The 14,938-nt window shown below is 40.3% G+C and overlaps 1 long non-coding RNA gene across 1 annotated transcript in view; it reads left to right on the top strand.

Annotated features, from left to right (window-relative positions):
- The first annotated feature begins 1,393 nt into the window (after positions 1-1,393).
- The window catches only part of LOC147313888 (uncharacterized), a 35,485-nt gene continuing 21,940 nt past the window's right edge, over positions 1,394-14,938 (top strand). Inside the window, exons 1-2 of the long non-coding RNA XR_015124578.1 lie at positions 1,394-1,521; positions 3,141-3,268. This is a non-coding gene — a long non-coding RNA (uncharacterized LOC147313888). The remainder of the gene's footprint in view (positions 1,522-3,140; positions 3,269-14,938) is intronic.

The raw sequence follows: 14,938 nt of genomic DNA, 5'->3' as shown, positions 1-14,938 counted from the left end.
ACGTTCAAGAGAATCCTCCTGTGCATTTCCAGACAGCTTCCATTACAGCTGCTATTTTTAGATTGCTCTCTATAAGCATCCTTACAACCAGTTAATAGTTCACAAGTGAGGAACGAGACCAGGAGCATTTTTGTGACATTCACAGAGTTGTGGACCATGAATCTGTCCACCAGGGTGAGACTATCAGCACGGTCGTTTACTGTGACACTGTGAAGCCTCTCAGGGAGTACCTTCAGTAGAAACAACCACAGCTGTATTGGGTGCCAGTGTGCAAGTATGTGCTAGCACAAATACACTAAAAATGAACAGTTTTTTTTTTATTTGACCACACAGTAAGGTCTTCACTTGCTTCTGAAACTGAAGGGTCACAGTTTTGACACATTGGAGGAGATGCAGAGGTAAATCACAATGGCAAATATATAAGAGGATATAAGACGCTGTCAATTTCAACATCTAAAAATATACCCATACTGCAATGGGTACAGAGGATCTTTCATGGAAAATCAACCAAATTCAAAACAGGTATGCCCATGACTTTTCATTTTGACTTTTCACCTTCCCAGTCTTACACACTTTTAATAACATCTTGTATGTGAAATTAATTTAAATATTTTCACTTCATGCTTTCCATTCACAGTTTGGGGGCTTTAGCAGGTTAGGCCCTGTTAGGTCAAAAACAAGTGTGACATAATTAATCAACTGATTGTCACTATCAGTGGTAAGCTGATGTGACATGTAACTATTCAAAGTTGTATGGTGCCCTTAATATTAGTCAAAGATAACCCAGGTAAATACAAATTGTAGTTGATGATTTAGTTTATTGAGGATAAAAACTGAATAAGCTGAACTTTTATATCTAGTGTAAAAATAAGAGAGCTTTTCATGAAACAATACCATAGTAAGAGTAAAACATGGTGGTGATAGTCTTATGGTGTGGAGCTGCTTTGCTGCTTCAGCACCAGAATGAATTGCTGTAATTGATAGAACCACTCTGCTCTCTACCAGAAAATCCTTAAGGTGAATGTCTGACCATCAGTTTTGGGCCTCTTTTGCACTTGGGTTATGTAGCAGGACAACGAGCAGTAAAGTCCACCTCTGAAAATTGCTTGGTAATATGAAAAAAAAGGTGATCTGCAACAGTCAAGTGTGACAAACATTTTTTTAGGAATGTCGAGATGAGACGTTTGTGAGTGATGTTTATGTTTAACACTATAGGAAACAAACCTTTCAGACATCTCCCATCCTATATGTCCCCTTTAAAGCTAATAGCATGCAGAGAATAGAGGCAAATGCTATCAGAGGCTCTGATTCTATAACAAGCATGTCACACATTGTGAAACTCATTGTTCAAATGCCACGCCCCCAAGTCAAAGCCATGAAAGCCTTGGCCTGAAGCACTTCCAGTCAGTGAGAGTGGGGATTTGTGGCAGGGAACAGGCCAACTGGTGAGTCTGTCCCAGCACTGGCTCCACTGGCAGCCAACAGCAGCAGCTCGTGCTTTGGAGGACCACCCTTGCCATGGTGAGTAATTCCCCTGTCATTGCTCCACACACCCACAGCTCAGTGCTGGCTGGCATGGTTCCCTGTGCCCATTCTTAGTCAACAGGATTAAGCTTGCTTAGTGTGAGCTCTCCAGGATCACCTATACTCCATATTGTACACTCACAATGCTGGCTTACCAATTTGGCTACAACAGGCTGTTTTTTTGCCTCCTTCCACCCCTCCTCTTCTTCTTTGAATTGGAAAAATATGAATGTGGTTTCCTCGCACAGAGAGGAGAGGATTGAGAGGTGACTGAGGCCAGTTGTATCCAGGAATAAGTGGGGAATCTGAGTTAATTTGCCATGCTATTTATAAATTGGGATTCATTTGAATAGACTAAAAGCATTGGTTGGTTGTGGGGTCAGATTTACACTGATGCCTCACAGCAGGACTGGTAAGGCCCAATAAGAAGCCTACAAGCTAGCAAACACTACGCAGTAAGCAAATCGGTGTTAACATTGCTCATTTTGTATCACAAAATGTTTTCATTAGCAACAAAATGAGGTTTTATTTGTTTTGTGTGACTGATTAAATGCCACGCTGTTTTTCATTATTGTGTCAGTGGTGTACAAAACAAATTTTACAAACAGGCACATTTTGTTTAGTGGCATTTGTTTTTCATTCATGCATTTTGCTAATAAGAAATAAGGTTGAGAAATTTAGGAGCAAGGTGACGAGAACTACAAAATGGGAAATCGGACTGACTTAGGAAAAAGTAGCAAAAAGTATTACACACTTCACAGTAAAGCCCAAAGTTAGCTTAATAAAAAATTTAAATAAATAAAGAGGAAGTTGCCTCAGGTGGAGACAACAGGGACCAGAGACTCACCAGCATTATACTCTATATAATTTGCATTTTACTTCTGGTACATTTTATACACAAACGTTTGGATTTTAAGCTTTTTGCTTGTTAATAAAAGCTTAAAATTTGTGTTTATGGTGGAAAATGACTTGTTGTGTCAGTCATATGCTATTCCATGACACTAGCCTTATTAAAATGTAATCTATTTACAATGAATAAAACATTAATAATTACAAAATATATAATATTTGAATTTGAATCAAATAAATTACATTTGTGTATCTGTTCAATGATGTATGATTCATATTTAAAGTACAATATCTTATGATGAATTTTTCACAGAGACAATTACATAGCTAACTGTCACTCTCCCAACCTGTATAAAAAGGTTGGTCAAGAACCTGTTACTAAGTACTGTGCTAACATATGAAAATAGTGGGAGCTAGTGAAATTACTTTCAGTAACTACTGGAATATGATTTATCAAAGGCAATTCTGAAGCATAATAATAACTATGACATGAAAAAATGTCAATTATGCAGTTATGCATAATATTTTTTCTATGATATTATGAAGCAATGTTAATCTATATATTTCAACATATTAATTTTCAGAGGTTTACTTGGAAGGTTGTTGCACCTAAATTACCACAGGTGTATAAAATCAAGCACCTAGCCATTCAATCTGTCTTTGCAAATATTTGTGAAAGAACAGGTCATTCTAAAGGTCATTGCTCACTTTATTTGAGCATATATATTGCGGAACATCCCTCACAGATATTCTACAATAATTTGTAGGTGGTGCCATTTATGAAGCATTTAAGAATCACAACAACTCCACAATGAAGTTGCAGACCATATAAAGTAAGAGACCAGGCCCCTGGGTGCTGAGGAACAGAGTGTATTAAAGTCAGCAACTTCTGTAGGTGAGTACTTGTATCCATATATAGTGGGATTTTTTATTGTAAGTATACACCTGAGGTGTCTTGAAGTTAAGGCTGTGATTTTTTTGAGAAAAAAGTTTCTAAGAGGGTATAAATAGTATAACATAGCATAAAACAGGAATTTGAAGGACATCCACTATTAAATGCAACTTTACGAGCATTTTAATTTGCTTAACTCACATTTGGTGCAACTTTAAAAATTATGATCTCGTTGATTTTGAAGATTTTTTTTACAGTAAATGTTTTTAATCCCAAAAATGGAAAATGAGAAAGAAAAAAAAATTAAACCACTACAAGAATTTAATTCTGTGTCAACCAGATGTATTCTTACTGATAATTCAAAATCCATTGATCTACAAGCCACATTAAACCAGACATTGCGTTTTATTCTGTACACTATCTGTCACATACAAATTAATCTAACAAGCTGTCTTAAGACTGTGATAGGAAGCCCGATTTCACCCATGCATTCAGAGGAATATCATGCAAACGCCACAGAGCAAGGTCTCAGCTAACAAGGAGATTAGAACCAGCAATGTTATTGCTGTGATGCAACAATACTAGATGCTGCTTCATTATGCCTGGTACTAAAAAATGACACAAGAGGAAAGAAATAGTTGGCTTTTGCTTTCAAGTACAAGAAACAAGTACAGTTTTTGAATATAAATATCTACCCTTAGAAATGTGGTATGACTGAGCCAGACAACAGACTGAGCCACCAGTCTCTTTGGTGTTCCACTACAAACATAATATGTGCCAGTCATTCTGCTAAATTTCCTTTTCTATAAATGTGTTCAAATAACAAAGCAGTACTTTAGCCTTAGCTTGACCTTCCAATCTAGTGATTTTCTCTTAGTGAATCCAGGGAACGTTCACCTGACTCTGTATTTTGATATTAAATTATACTTCAGTGCCATTTGTGTCACATTATGAAATGCTAGCTGTATATAATGTCATTTGGTCTGAGGCATTATGCTCCAGAAAATTAATGTGGCTTCCTCTAGTATCTCTGTCCTTTTCTTCAGGGTTGTATTTCATTAGAAACCAAATGCTACCTGCAGCACTTGTTTGACAACGGTAATATTTAATGAATTGTACTTAAATGCAGGTCTAAGATTATATTTCTTGGTAATGAATAGGCGTGATTACATACAGCATGTGGAACTCAAAGAGACATTCGGAAGCATTAACCTATTTGTGTGTATGTTTTTTTGGATACTCACAAATAAATGGGAATACAGAGAATTCTCAAGACTGACCTTTGAGCTTTGAATTGCAATAATGCTGCACAAAAGTCTGTTTTTGAAAGCATGGGTAAAAGTACAACTAATTATTTCAGTGCTATTTAGATATCTTGCTCAAATGCATGAGAACATGCCAGAATCTATGCATATATAGTGTTTATATAACATGGGGGTGAATATGTCTGTCAGTTCCCAATAAGGATGAGCAAATATGTGCTCTGTGCACAAGAATATGATGTGTGTTAGTATTCCATGCCAGCAACCATATGCTCCTGTATTTGTCTATGTGCACATGTGCCTGCTGCTCGGTGCACTACAGTATGTTAGTCTTTGCTCATGAATCTGTAGGAGGATAATAGCCATCACATGGTCTCAAGTTAATTTTCCATGTAAATAGGACACTGCTGTTTAATCACGAAAAAAAAAAACAGACAGGGAAATGGAGCATGTCTGCCATGGTCATATTTAATAAACTGGTAAAAACTAGTATTAGAAATCTAGTGCAGTACTTTTCCTTAATTCTTCCACCTCCTGCTACTTCTTTTCTTGGCTGCTCCCTTTAGGAGACACCACACCAAATCATCTGCCTCCATCTCATCCTGTCCCTAGCATCCTCTTCTGTCACACCAGCCCTCTTGTGAGGCCTTCCTCTTTTCCTCCTGCCTGGCAGCTCCATATTTGACAACATTTGTCTACAATTCCTTCTCTGCACATGTCCAAACCATCTCAACCTCGCTTCTCCTCAACTGAGCTATCCCTCTGATGTAGTCATTTCTAATCTTGTCCATCCTTGTCACGCCTAGGGATGCCATTATGGCACCGGTTCTGACATAAATGGTAGTAACCAGACTGAAAAGCAGCGATGAGATGTCCTACACTTTGGATTCTAGCCAATCATTTTACGTTTCCAAGGATAGTAGGCAGGCCCAGGTACGTACGTTCTTTTAGAGCAGAGCGACAGATTGAAAATGCCCAAAGTGAAGCGGTCAAAGTCTGGCTGTACTTCACAGCAAACTCAGCAGCCTGCAACAAGTGCTTTAAGGTGATACTGTGCAAAGGAGGTAACACCTCAAATCTGATGAAACACCTGGCGACGCATAGCGTTTTTTTAAAAGCCGAGAAATGCACTGTATTTGATAGCTTGCTGCAAGACCTCACACCGAGTACATCAAATGGGGGTGTGGTGCCTGTTATTGGACCCGGAGTTATTAACATCCCCCAAGAACCCGAAGAGGAGAGTCCTGGCCCCTAGCCCTGCCAGCGTAGCAGAAATGATGACAGATGATGATGGCAGCAGCAGCCGTTCTTCTTCAAGCGGGGGAGTAGCGTTGGTGTAAGCAGTACGTGGCGAGGGCATGCGATGGCCAGTGAGCGGAGAGTAGCTTAATGTTGTTCGTGTTTAATTTACATTGAGTAGGCTAAGCACGTTATTAAATAAATGCATGTAAGGTAAACTAGCAAACACCGTCGTAGTTACATGCGGCTGTCTTCTTGTTTGATGGCAGATACTCCCTTCACCCTGGCCAAAAAGGCAAAAAATGACCAAAGAAAAAGTGGAAAACAGTTAAACATGAGAGGTTTTTGGACAAAGTTTGTGTTTTTTCCATTTTTTAAGCACTGCTTCCAGCCAAGAGTGAATCCATATATGCCGTATAGCTGCAGAAAATGCTAACATTGTTATCTTTTTACAAAAACCAGCTAAACATGAGAGGTTTTTGGACAGAGGTTGTGTTTTGCATTCTTTAAGCACCAATTCGAGCACCGATTCGAGCACCGTTTAAGCACCGGCACCGTTTCAAAAGTACCGGTTTGGCACCAGTATCGGATGAAACCTAAACGATACCCATCCCTAGTTACGCCCAGTGAAAATCGTAAAGTCTTCGACTCTGCCACCTCCAGCTCCACCTCCTATCTTTCCACCAATAGCACTGTGTCCAAACCACACATTATAGAAGGTCTCACTACCAACTTGTAAGCCTTTCCTTCCACTGTTACTTCTACCCTTCTGTCACAAATTACCCCTGACACTCTTCTAGAACCATTCCACGCTGCCTGCACTCTCTTCTTGACTTCACTTGTGGATGATTGACCCCGGGTGTTTAAACTCGTTTAAACTCAAGTCGTTGCTTTTCAACCTGTCACTCTCTCGTTCGCACATCTTTCTTACACTGACTTTTCAGCCTCTACTTTCCATTGCATACCTCCACCTCTTCAGATGCTCTTCCACCTGCTTCCTACTATAACTATAGATCATAAAGTCAACTGTAGATGTCACGGGGTGGAAATGGACAAGTTAACTAGGTTTTTTATCTCATATGAGTTGCTGTGTTTTATTATTGTTAATACTTTAATATTGTATAGTGTTTTATTCTTGTTTTATTGCATGCTTTTATTGTATTTATTGTTGACTTGTCCTGGAGAGACTCCACCCCTCCGTGATTACTAACTTGGCACATCTGGGAGGTCACAGAGGCCCAATAAGAAGGCCTGGCCGGTCAGGAGAACGGGAGAGCAGTAGAGATGGCGGAGTAGATGGTGGCAGGTTGCGGCGGCCGCAAGCGGGGGAGCAGCGTTGGTGCGGGTTGGTGTAAGCAGTACGTGCGAGGGCATGCAATGGCCAGTGAGCGGAGAGGCAGAGGGAGCTGTGCTGCTGCTGGAATAGCTTGATGCCAGAGGCCGCTACGGTGGGGGATTAGCTGGCAGCGGGACAGCGCCCTACCTCCTACGGCAAGACCATAGTGCTGGCGTGACACAGAAAAGCGGCGGGCAGAGTTAGGAGGTCTGCCCATCCGGGCTAAGTCCTGCGACATATCGTGCTGCAATAAACCGAGCCACTGGAAAGAACGATGACTGTCGCTGCCCCTCTCTCTTCTAGTACTCCAGAGCGGAGAGACTGAAAGGATAGCCGGGGATGCCGCCAGGTTTTCGCTCCAATTGACTGAATTTTAATTATGTGGCTGACGCCACCGGATGTTAGGGAATGTTTACGTTTTATTGGATTTTTACAGTGTGTTCTCCCTGGCCAGGGTTGTTTTAATGGTTTTTAAACCTTTTCTGTATAATAACTTATATTTTAGTCATACAGATTCATATCGTTCTATTCCCTTGGCTGCTCCACTGCTCCCTCCGTTTTTTGGAGGGTTTCCCTTCTTAGAATAACACCTGATAATCCACTATTACATAAACATCATACTCCAGAGACTCCTACCAAGCCTCATCTATCAACATCTATCATCATTTATCACTATAGCAAACAGTAAGGCCCTCAGAGCCAATTCCCGATGTAATCCTACCCCCAGCTTGGACCTATCTGCAGGTTCTCTTCAGGTACTCCGGCTTACTCCTACAGTCCAGCCCCTCTGCCACCCTCATAAAGATAAGCTGCAGAGGATGGATGGATGGATGGATTGAATCATGAAATTGTCTTGACCACTTATCCAATTTAACGTCAGAGGGATGGATCTTACCCCAGCTATCACGGAGCGAGAGGCATGGTATATCCTGAAGAGGCTGCCAATCTATTCAAGGGTTAGCACTAGGAGACAAACCCATTCAATCACACAAATTTTCTTGCAGTATGGCAAACTGGCTAACCACTAGTGATGGGTCGGTTGCGAATGAAATGGCTCTTAAAGCCGGCTCTTTGAAGGGAACAATGCGAGCCGACTCCTTATTGGGAGCCGTGGGTTTTTAGTTTTTTATTTTATCTTGCCCTCTATCTCATTTTTTTTTTCGCTTCACGCTGCACGTCAGCCTTGTGTTCGCACTGAGCAGAGACGGGAGGCGCAAGCACAGGGATCTGCTTGCGCCCCTCCCGGGCGAGGCGGTGGTTGCACTCACAACAGCAGTAGCACACGAAAAGAGCAGGAGGGAGAGAGAGAGAGAGAAAGAGAGTTCTGACAAACCATCCTACTTTGGCAAAACGTCCTACCGTAAGTAGTTTATGCACATTTCTGCTGTCACAGAGTAATTCCAGCAAATTTAAGTAGGTTTGACGGTTTGCCATTTAACTTTGCCCATCAGAGTATACTTGTAGCTCATATTCATAAAGCCAGGATGGTTTGCCACTTCATTTTACCCGTCAAAGTATGTTTCTAGCTCATATTCACAAAGGTAGGATGATTTTCCACTGAATTTTAGCTGTTAAGGTATGCTTGTAGGTCACATTCACAAAGGTAGGACGGTTCGCCACTTAATTTCGTGTTGTGCGCATGCGCAGAAACAACGGGTAGGATGTTTTGTCAGGTAGGATGGAGCACCGGGAGCAACAACAAGAGACAACATAGTCACATTAGAAATGTATGGTAAAGAAAATGAGTGACATCAAGAGAGTGTTGAGAGTGCGAGCAACACATTGCGAGCAAGCGCAAATGCAAAAACTCTTCGATATTCCAGGCATCAATAGTAGAAAATCATTAATGGCCGTCAGAATCAATGCAGGTTTAAGATTTCACTTTTTAAGCTTGGAGACTAAGCCCATCTTTTATAAACTATGTGTGTTGGGAAGTAAGAATAAGATTGCTAGCTAGCAAACATTAATATAAATATAATGTGATCACATATTTTGAGATATGTATTGAGATTCTGTGGATTTGGTTCATTTAAGTCTTCTTCTTTTTTTGCAGTTTTGCCCATGTAGTCCAGCACTCTGGATTTTATGTCAAATAAAAAAAAAGGATTTTTCCCTTCTAGAGGTTTCAATTCATGAATGGAATCTGAATTCTGACTGTGGCATTTTATATAAACAAGAAGAAAATATACATTCAGGCACAGCTCTTTTGAGCAATATAAATCTACTCTATTAAATTAATACCATGGCAGAGGTTTTTTTTGTTTTTTTTAACAAACTTAACACACTGGAGGACTTGAAAAAGCTGGTTTTAATTCAATTCAATTAACACCAAATCACAACAACAGTTGCTTCACGGTGCTTTATATTATAAGGTAAAGACCCTACAACTACAGCCATTCGGCTTCATGGTACTGGTGTGAAAGCAAAGGTAAATAATAATAATGGATTGGATTTATATAGCGCTTTTCAAGGCACCCAAAGCGCTTTACAGTGCCACTATTCATTCACTCTCACATTCATACACTGGTGGAGGCAAGCTACGGTTGTAGCCACAGTTGCCCTGGGGTAGACTGACAGAAGTGAGGCTGCCATATCACACCATCGGCCCCTCTGGCCAACACCAGTAGGCAGTAGGGTAAAGTGTCTTGCCCAAGGACACAACGACCAGGACAGAGAACCCGGGGATCGAACCGGCGACCTTCTGGTTACAGATACGCTTCCCAACCCCCTGAGCCACGGTCGCCCCAAATGACTTCACCTTCCTTGTAGCACTGGAGTCAAGAGAGGGGAGTGGCACAGACAGAGTGAGGCAAATAGCTTTCCTTCAGCTCAGATCCAGTCAAAGGAAATGCTCAAATATGCTGATTCCCAGCATCTGACTGAACGGACAGCAATAGGAAGGACTGGCAGTGAGTCAGCTGCGTGCCATCGACACCAAGGTGCAGGAAGCTAAAAGTGGTTTATGTGTACGTTTCCTCTGTCATGCCCCTGCTCACCACTGACCCTTTTCCGTCCTTCACGCCAGGGTCAGGAGCACCTCAATAATTGGTAGGACAGTGGTGGCTTAAAACCACCAAATCATAAAAAAGCCACAGAGAGCTTCAGTGAATTACGAGGAAATATGGCCTTCCTTTACAGCGGGGGCCGTAAATGAAGCCATAAAATTATGAGCAGTTTTTATGATGGCCCATTGAAGTAGGATGCTTGTATATTGATGGTTCACAGGCTGTATCCCTCTTTCCCCATGCGGTGGAAGAGCTGACAAAGGGGCCCCTGTGTAACTATTTTTCATGCATTTAATATATTAATTATCCGGTAAATGTTCCCCAGGCAGTGCTTGGGATAGCACAGAATGACAGCTTTTCGATGAAGCTCCTGCGTTGGCCCATCAGGCCGCAGTGTATTACGTGGGAAAGGTCATTGCGGGGTTAATGTAACTTTTTATTTGCTGATTTTTCATATCCAGGGAGGGAGGGAAGCAAGGAAAGGAAGCAAGGCCAGTTTAAAAAAAAAAGAAAGAAAGAAGGAAAAGTGGAAAAGCAAGACAGAGAGATGGGGAGGGACAGAAGCAGAAGGGTGGTGTGTGTTGGGAATGTTGAAGATAACGGCCGGGGTTTTATTATTGTGTTTGGGTTCAGAGCTTTTTTTTTCTGTCTTACTCTCATATAACAGGGTTCCCTTCTTTCTCTCCCCACAGCACACATACACACGGACACAGTAGCTTCTGGCTTCACTATATGCGAGAAGCTGATAGGTGAGCTGACAGCAGAAAAGGCATTACTTGGGTGTGACTCACTAATAGTCTGCAGTCATTCATATCCCACCTTCACATCCCATCCCAAATCAATTCTTGATCAATTTCATGCCAGAGAAAGAAATAATTTCTCCAAAATACAGAACATATTCAGTTTGATCATTTGTGCTTTTCCAGTTGTAATTAAACTGCTGGGCGGAATAACTGAAAAGATTATTGCGCTGCTTTCTCCCGCTGCTTTACACCAACTATTTCTTTCTTTCACAAACTTAGATCGTGATGCAGGCAGTATCGCTTTTAAACACGCTTGTGAGGAAGAAAAAAATTGCATTTTTTTTTTAATCACCGTATACACCTTCAGTAATTCGGGTGCTCTGAAGTGTTGTCAAGAAACAATTGAGTGGAGAGTTGGTTGAAGTGATCAGTTGTGTGTAGTCCCTAGGTGGGTCTCTCATTTGCTGGTGCATTCCACCAGCTGATTGAGTTAATTTCGTTGCCCCCACATCCTGCTTATTGGATGTAAACATTAATATGCCTGAAAATTACTGAGTCGATGCTTACTGCAATGTTCCAAGTAACACTAAATTGATCAGCTATTGAAAGAAAAAAAAGGCTGCTGTAAATTTGATTCCACTCAGAGATAGTGGGGAGGGGGTTCCGATGGAAATGTGCTCCCTCTAAACCATTTCTTCTTCACTTATTTCCAATCACTGCTTTTCACTTGTTTATTTGATTTGATTCCTTAAACTTATTCTGGATTTAATCATATTGTGTTTCGAGTTCAAAAAGTTTCTGTTCACTTCCAAGCATGTTTTTGGTTGTTTGTTTGCTTTCTAAGTTCTCCTCCTTTTATAGCCGCTTCATTCCCTTTTCCGTTCCCCAGCCCTTGTGAATGCCTCTCACTTCTCAAAGTTGAAAAGCTACTTGTGGCAAAACACACAGTGAGGATGGTGACGTGTTCTGAGATGGTCTTTTATAAATCAGAGTGCAGTGTGAAGCCTCGGCTCGATATCTCATCATAGACTTGGTAGTGTTGAGAAAGTGGCCTGAGCAATGAGCCAAGGCTCAACTATCTATCTGGTAGGTGTGCGTGCTTTGTGTATGTGTGTATATGGAGTTTCTATTGACCAGAGAATGCACCATTATACACAGATTTATGAATATGTGCTTTCATGGGTCCTACATGCATATATGCATTCACAGTTTATAGGGAAAACATGGTTCATTTGTCAGAGGTGCTAAAGTGCATTCAGCTGAATGAACACAGACATACCTGTGTGTACGGTCTCTGCAGCAGCAGCCAAGCTTTATATATTTGAACTTGGCAAATAAACAAAGATAACAAAAAAAATATATAAAAATGCAACAATTGCAAAAATTGTAAAACATGTCAAACAACTGCAAAAAGAACCAAAAACCCCAAAACAACTATTTTTGTGCGATTACTATGCTCTAACCCCCCAGCTCATCTGCAGTCAATTTTTTTCCTTAAGAAACTGACTGCGTTTCTACAAAATATTGAAGTGACTCAAAGAGAAACATTTGAACCAAAATTTGAACTCTCGTTATTGTTGGTTTTAAGGAATCCTCTTTCGCCGAATTCACTGAACAAATTAGTCTGATATCATTTCCGCAAAACACTAAAATGGGAATTCAGCACTTTTATCTTTGCTTTATTACACACTTATTGTTTTTCTGTAGCAATGGGTTCTTTTCAACCAAAAAAGTAAATGTCCACTACCACCTCAACAAACAAACACAGTTGAAGACTAAATGATGGTTTTCAGGACTTCATGGAGACTGAAATCTTAGCTACAGTAAGACAGAGTGAATATTGAAGAAAAAAAGAAAACAGCTACATGTGTTTTTAGTCAAGTTATAAGATATAGCAGACATTTAACAATTTATTTTGCCCGTTTTGTGGTGCAACAAAAAACAAAAACATGCATACATGCCAATGAAGGTTTGTTTTTATGACATTATAATGTAATAGATGGATATTTTCAAAGTGTTTAAAGCCTTTTACAGAACAGATACATAAAATTTGTGCAAATATTTCAGTCATTAACTATATTTTTCTGACTCACCTGTTAACGCTATACTGTTAATACAGACTATGCAATTTTACAGGATACATTTGTGTCATTTATTCTTTTGGGTCATGCTCAATTTTTCTCTCTGTGTACCAGTACTGAATTCACAAAGATATGTGTAATAGTGAAATAATTATATTTTACCAAATAGATAGATGCTACTCGGTTCTCTGAAATTATTTCTTTGCCTCGTCAGATGTGGTCCCATTTCTGACCTCAAAGTGCCCCGCTGATATCCTGAAATATGTATGAAAGCCACAGCTTTAACTAATAAAACCATGAAATTTTCTTTGCTGCCTCCTCCTCTTGAGAATTGGATAAACCCAGGATCTCCTTTTCTTCCTTTTCATCAAGACCACCTCATCATTGCTTGAAGTTTACTTCAGTTATTTACGTGGTGCACATTTTTAAGACATTTGTTCTGAAAAATCACAATGATTTTTGTGTGTATTTGGAATTTTGTGTCCTTTTTTTGCAATGTGCTCGGTATACAAAGGCAAAACAAAAATCCTATTTTTATGCATATAAAAACTTCAACATTTATCAGCTTTGTGTTTTTAATAAAAAATTATTTAATAATAAAATATAAACATAACTTGTTAACACAAAGACTATATAATGGCACTAATACTACTATTAATAACAATATAATTACTCATTAATTTGGTTCCCTTATTGAAATAGCTCCCTCACCACCTCAGCATTTACACAATAACTATGACCATAGAGGGCAACAGCTCTGGGAGAGGGGGCAGTCCCCCGCTGCCACCCCCACCCTGCAGTATATCAAGTCCCATTAACCCCCCAGCTGCATCTCTGCAGGCTCCCTGTGTGCTTAACACAGTGGTGTTAGCGGAAAAGATGTGCCTACTCCTCCAGATGAGCTTTGCACATTAACATACTAAGGCTTCTGGAGAAGGGGCCTTACCTTAGACTTCCCTCTCTGGCCACAATACACCCAGTCTCCCCTCATCTTTCTATGTTTATATTTTTTTAATTAGACAAGTCATTTGGGTGTGTAGTGACATGTCCACCCTCACAGTGGCAGTACAATGTAAACTTTTAACCCCACAGATGGGTTATAACCTTCTCCTCTAATCTCTGCATGTTGACAGCAGTGGTTTTGAAGCTTCCAGTTGAGCAACCTTTAGCACATAAAGTGAAATGTTGAGGAACAGATTTTTAGGCTAGAATTTGCAAGTTACTCCTGCAGAAATCATGTCCAATATCACTTTCCAGATATACACAATATCAATATACTGTACAACACAATCAAATATTCCCTTACTGCAGTAATACATATGTATATAAAATTTGTTCAACTTCTGCCAGAAGTATGGATCAAGCTCTCACTGTACTGGTTCAGGCACCAGATATCCCGTGGTTTAGCAAATTCTCATGGACTCTTGAATATCCTTGACAGCAGGTCCAAAACCACTCTGCCTGTCCTGAGGCATTGTCCCAGAACTCCACGCAACATTGCAGAGACATGTCAATGAGGACATCCACACAACAGCCAAAGCCTTAAGAAATTCAGGGCCAGCGCCATCCACCCCAGGGGCGGCTACTGTAATTATTTAACTCCATCAGTGACCTCACTCCCAGAGATATGCAAGACATATCCCTTCATCCCCAAACTAGGCTTGAATTATGAAATGCATGACAGTAAAACTAAGGAGATCTTCAAAGTGTTTATTCAACCATCTGGCTGTCCAACCAAACATTTTGCTCCATGGTCTCACCGAACTTTTCCAAGAGTTTGCTTCAGCTACTGCCATAGCCGCAGTCCACTTGATGTGTTGGTCAGCTGCATCTGGAGCAAGGTTATTATCGTTAACGAAAACTAACGAAATAACGAAAACTAGAAGTGAAAAAACATTTTCGTTAACGGAAATAAAAATAAAAACAAAAAAAGGAAAACTAACTAAAACTGTAATGAGTGTTCACAAAACTAACTAAAATTAACTGAATTTATAGCAAAAATGTGTT

Source organism: Aulonocara sp. 'chitande type north' Nkhata Bay, linkage group LG14 (genome assembly GCF_057382095.1).
Source record: "Aulonocara sp. 'chitande type north' Nkhata Bay isolate Kocher_YH1m ecotype deep benthic linkage group LG14, A_spYH_male_GT1.1, whole genome shotgun sequence".
Taxonomy (NCBI): domain Eukaryota; kingdom Metazoa; phylum Chordata; class Actinopteri; order Cichliformes; family Cichlidae; genus Aulonocara; species Aulonocara sp. 'chitande type north' Nkhata Bay.
The sequence above is the reverse complement of the archived record's forward strand: the minus strand, read 5'-3'. Positions and strand labels throughout refer to the sequence as shown.